Source organism: Corvus brachyrhynchos, unplaced genomic scaffold (genome assembly GCF_000691975.1).
Source record: "Corvus brachyrhynchos isolate BGI_N302 unplaced genomic scaffold, ASM69197v1 scaffold46, whole genome shotgun sequence".
Lineage (NCBI taxonomy): Eukaryota > Metazoa > Chordata > Aves > Passeriformes > Corvidae > Corvus > Corvus brachyrhynchos.
Window position 1 is genome coordinate 3,504,027 of NW_008238838.1, and position 5,432 is coordinate 3,509,458.

A 5,432-nucleotide genomic window follows, 5' to 3' on the forward strand; every position below is an offset into this window, starting at 1 on the left:
GCCCTCCCTCGCCCTCCCTCTCTTCTGTGGTGTCTAATTTACTGCAAATGTGTTTGTCATTTTAGATGAAAGATGCTGACAATGTGCTACGAGGAAGACAAAGCTGGAAGCCCACAGATGGAGGGTGCAGAACGCAGCCAAAACCCAAAAAGTTTCTGTTTCACAATGGGAGAGCTGATTGTGCAAAGCAATAAGGGGCATCCAACCAAAAGTCTCCATTGCAAATTCTCCTGGTCTCTTAAGGGATTTGAAGATGATTTATGTCCATGTTTACTAACAGCTGGGAGGAGATTCAGCTTTAATCTTGTTTAAGGAAAAGCAGCAGCCAAGGTAAGACAGTGACATTTCCTGAACAAGCTTTTCTCCACAAAAATGCAATCGTCACACGGAGCTGAACTAATTGAGGCTCTTGAGTGTTTTACAAGCAGCGAGAATCCCGAAATTAAATGAGCAGATGTGAATGAATACGTGTGGCAACCTGACACGCTAATGGGTTTCCAACCAGTGCTGAGGTGAACGAGCTGAGGAGAGGCCTAAAAGCAAATCCGTGCAAGTGCCACCTTCATTAGGCTGGGATGGGTAAAGCAGCCCTTCGGTGCCAGCACACAAAGGCTCCCCTACCTGCACAGGCACTGCTTGATTTTCTTGGCATCCAGTCCCAGAAAACAATACCCAAAAAGCACCTGGAGGGACACCAGGGCTTAGAATTTCCAGGATGTATACAACAACACTCCTCTAAATACGGCCTGTATTAAAGCTCTGAGGGGAGAGAAAAAAAGTGTTTATTTAATTGATGACCACAATGTGTTAGCAGTGTGCAGGAATGTGCTCTGTGCTTGTCTTGGACATGGACACAAAGGCTTCTCTACCTGCACAGGCACTGCTTGATTTTCTTGGCATCCAGTCCCAGAAAACAATGCCCAAAAGCACCTGGAGGGACACCAGGGCTTAGAATTTCCAGGATGTATACAACAACACTCCTCTAAGTACAGCCTGTATTAAAGCTCTAGGGGGAGAGAAAAGAATTGTTTATTTAATTGATGACCACAACGTGTTTGCAGCGTGCAGGAATGTGCTCTGTGCTTGTCTTGGACATGGAGGGGGGAATTCTGAGCTCAGCCTGTGGAGCGTGGCTGCTGTTCCAAGGAATCCCTGACCCTGCCAGGCCTCCGTGCATGCGCAGGCTCTGCCTGACGTGAGGCTGCTCCTCATCTGAGGAAGCATTTCCCTGGCTCTGGGAGGCAGGGAACGCTCAGGGAATGCTCACAGGCAGGGCAGGCTGCTCGCAGGGGCAGCCACTTCTTGCTCACAGAGGGGAGGGCTCACAGAAATCCAGCCCTTCTCGTTCTTTGTCCTGATGGAAAAACAATCCCCAGAGCCAAGGATAAATAGAGGAGGTTGAACACGCCTCTGGGTTTTCTCTGGGAGAGAGGGATGGCAAAGGCACCGTGACTTGTGGGCCCTCGGGGGAAGCAGGAAGGGAGAGCAGTAAATCAAGAACAAGCATGGTCTGTATCGAATGGAGAGAGGTCCTGCAGTGTGCTTGTGACAGAAACCACAGAGGCTGCTCAGGATGGAGCAGAGTTTTCAGGAGTCGTGGGGATATTCACACCCTGCCACGTTCCATGGGGAGGTAGATCTGGCAAAAAAAAAAAAGGTGCAACACAAATGCAGGCGGGTATTTGTGTGGGGAGAGCACGCTGGGCAGCAGAGGCACCCTGGGCACCTGCATCTTAAGGCATTAATGAGGACCTACCCTCTGGAATATGGGGTGGGAAGGGGCTGGAAACTGCAGATCAAGTCCCCAGCATCGGATCTGTGCATCAGCTGGAAATGCAGGTGTAAAGGTGTGTGAAGAGCAAAGCTGGAGCTGCCTCTCGTTTAGAACATTCAGAGGATCCAGGTGTTGGCAGGTACATGGTTTTAAACCTTAGAGTGTGGAGAGAAAACTGAATGAGCCTTTCCAACCCCCCGGGGCACCCCGTGAAGGCAACCAGAGCAGCCCTTCCTTGCCATGGATTTGTGTCGCACGGATGTTGGAGTGCGTGGGAAGGGTGCCTACATCTATTAAATCCAACATCTCTAAATTGGCATTCATTATCCTGTAAGGCTCCTCTGCAAACCCCTGCTCATTTCACCCTGGCTGGAGGCTGATGGGGGGGAGCAGCAGTGAGAAGTACAAAGGAGGTCTCTCGGTTTTGAGGCTCGGGGGTTGCAGGGCTGGGTGTGGGAGCCCTGGAGGGCTGGGCTGGGGGTCTGGGAGCAGCTGATGCCGGCAGTGGCCGTGCTCTGGCCCCCGGCAGCCAGGAGGGGCCGAGCCGATGTGATGGGGATGGCAGAGGGAGCTGCCGACGTGGCCGTGCCAGGGAGCCCAGACACGCAGGGCTCCGTTCCCACTGCCCTATCCCAGCCTCAGGGACCATGACAGTGAGGGATTAGTGGGGGCAGGGTGCTGAAATTATTTTTATCTCCTCGTCTTGTTGTGCCTGTGCACAAGTGCCAGCCTTTTCAGCCTTTTTTTTCTTTTTTTTCCTCCTGTGAAGCATTAACTGGGTGGGTTGCCATAGCAACTCCCGCATGATAACTTGGGCCGCTTCTTGCAGAGATTTCTCCCTCAACAGTCAAGATTTCTCTCTCTCAACGTTGCATCCCCTTCCCCATTTCCCCTGGAGTGCCAGTGCCCTCTGTGGTGCCCTAAAGGCCACCCCTGCCCTCTGGCCAGCTCACTGGAGGCACCAGGGCTGGGGCAGCAGGGAGGAGCAGCTTGTGCATCATCCTGGCGTGGGATGGGGTTGGAAGAATCTCTGCTCTCCATCGCTTGTGCAGTGCTCAAAATTAAAACAGGCTTGCAGTGTGACATCCCATTCATTTGCAAGTCTCCCTGAAGAGGGCAGGGAGGTGCTCGTTGCTTGTCCTAAACAGGCACGGGGTGACATTGGAGTGGTTCCCAGATTGTAGCAAGAGTGAAATGATCTTATCCTTTCATTCAGTCCCTCTGAGCGAGCCCAGGGAAGTTTGCTTTGAAAACAAAACCCAGCACAGGCTGTGGCAGGTTAGGAAACTGGATGGGCTACAGGTACTTGTTCCAAGTCACCTTGGATCTTGTCTGTGGTACAAGAAGCAGGCTCAAGGTGAAGAATCACAGGTGAAGAAAAAACCTCTCCAGAGCAGCAGAAGAGGCTGTGACCTCCCTGTCCTGTAACTTTTCATCTCAAAATCCACCCAAATCCAAGGCCAGTTTCACCTGAAGTTTTCTTCACCTCAGGGCCCCATTTCCCTTCTTTAAATAGCAGCTACAACGCTGGTCTGGAATGAAGTAATTGAGGCTGGTACATGAGTGATTCTGAGGGAAAGCTCATGACTTTTTCAGGATGTTTGCCACTGTAATTTGAATTGCTTGGCAGGCGGGTTCTGGAGTGCCTGGGGTTAGGGGAGAAAAGGCTTCTGTTTCTACCTGGGGAGCCGCAGGCAGGAGCAGACAGGGCTGGGGGGTCACTCAGTGGCTCTGACTGACTCAGTGTGGTAGAGCTGCTGCTTCCTCTTAATCCTCTTGGCCCCCGTGTCTCATCCCTGGCAGAAGTCTCCGTAATAGATGTAATTAGAGCTGCAGCAGCACAAACAGTGCAGCCCTGCTGATCCCTGCTCTGCATTCTGGCAGAGCACCTGGCTGCCTGGGAATAGCTGTGATTTCCATGGCGCTTTGTGGAACAGGTGGTTGTCAAATGAGAGAGCTGGGGACGTTGTCCAGAAGCTTCTGTGCCCATAAAAAACCCACCCCCAGCACTCATCTGCCGTGCATGGGATGGATTGTTCCAGAAGGGTTAGGAGCAAATCCTCGTGGCTTAACCTGCCCTTCCCTTCGTGGTGTTGTGATGATAACGAGGGGCAATGGGACAAAAGAAATGGCTCAGTGTCCTTCATGCAGCTCTGGGTATCATGTTTGCTGTTCTGTCTTCCCAGGGAGAAAAGTCAGATTTTAAGATCTCTGTATCCATGATGGACTTCTAAGGGGGGATTGGAATTGTGGTGCTGGCATCAGCAGCTTGCCAGCTGTTGGTCTCCCTGGTCACACCTGGCTCCTGGAGGTACATTAAATAGGTTTGAGGTTTTTTTGGTGGGTTGCTGGAAGAGTGCACAGGAACCCAAAGAAGCCTGGGAGCAGAGGGGACAGTGAGGACAACCTGACAGCCAGCGTGTGGCTTTGGTCAGCCCCTGCTGGAATACTTCAGGCTGCAAAGGTTTCAGGAATCCCAGTCTGCCGTGGGCTGGAACAGGGCAGAGCAACCGGTGCAGTCAGCACCGTGAGGCAGAACAAGGGCTCAGGAGGGTGTCCTTAGCTGGGAATTACTTGGAGCAGTCACCAGAGCCCGTGAAGGGTGACGTGCAGGCAGCTGCTGCGTGTGGCTATTGGCAGATGATGAATGCAGCCTGCTGACACAAACACAATTAGATGATGTCTAGAAAAAGTGTTGGCTTTGTTCTGTGCCCACTCGAGCAGTGTGGGGACCTGATCTCACGTGTGTGCCTTCAGCACCAAACCCCTGTGTCCACCCCTGGGAGGCCACGGAGCTGTGGCAGTGGCCACCACCAGTGGCGTGTACGCAGCCGAGAGCCTGGGTGCAGCTGAAGCTGATGCTTTCTGCTGGCTGCAAACGTCTCCGGGTGGGTCTGGCCACCTGCACGCTGAGCTCTGGCACTGGCAGTTGCTCCAGTGTCACTCTCTGGTGGGGCTGGCCAGGTTTAACTCCATAGATTGTGCTGTGTATCGAGCTGCAGGTGCTTTAAAAGGAGCACATGGAACAAACGCTTCATTTCCCCCTCTCTGTCCACTGTGACCTTCAAAGCTGCAGAAGCTCTCCAGGGCATGGTGGCCCCCATCCAAGGAGAGAAAGCCCAGCCTGCTGCTGGCATTAAATTCCCTGGAATCAGACAGGAACATGAGGCGAGAGGATTTCCCAGTATTTCCAACTCTGACCTTCAGAGCTGTGCAAATGTTAGTATTAAACTTATTAGCAGCAGAGGCCTTTCTGTGACCCTGCAGGGATAACTCCCCCCATTTCCCCCCCCTTGGCTTTTTTTGGAGGCAGGACAGTGATGCTGATCTGTGGTGTTGATCTCTAGAGACAGGACAAGGAGTGAGGGCTACAAATGGAAAGAGGGGAAATTCAGATTTTGGGAAGAAACGCTGTTTTGTGAGGGTGTTGACAGGGTGACCGCGGAGGTTCTGGCTGCCCCATCCCTGGACGTGTTGGAAGGTTGGATGTGGCTTGGTGGGAGTTGTCCCCGCACACAGCAGGGGGTGGGACTGGATGAGCTTTAAGGTCCATTCCAACGCCTTAACACCCCACGATTGTGCGATAGCCTCTGTGTGATATGTCTCCAGCCAAGCTGGGCGCTGCCCGTGGGACCCCCGGAGCCCCAGGCTGCTTGAG

General features: G+C 52.8%; 1 protein-coding gene across 1 annotated transcript in view; it reads left to right on the forward strand.

The window, feature by feature from the left end:
• Positions 1-117: 117 nt before the first annotated feature.
• SCN3B (sodium voltage-gated channel beta subunit 3) overlaps positions 118-5,432 on the forward strand; it is a 13,188-nt gene continuing 7,873 nt past the window's right edge. Inside the window, exon 1 of the mRNA XM_017738420.1 lies at positions 118-330. The gene's annotated coding sequence lies outside the window, so the exon portion shown is untranslated. The remainder of the gene's footprint in view (positions 331-5,432) is intronic.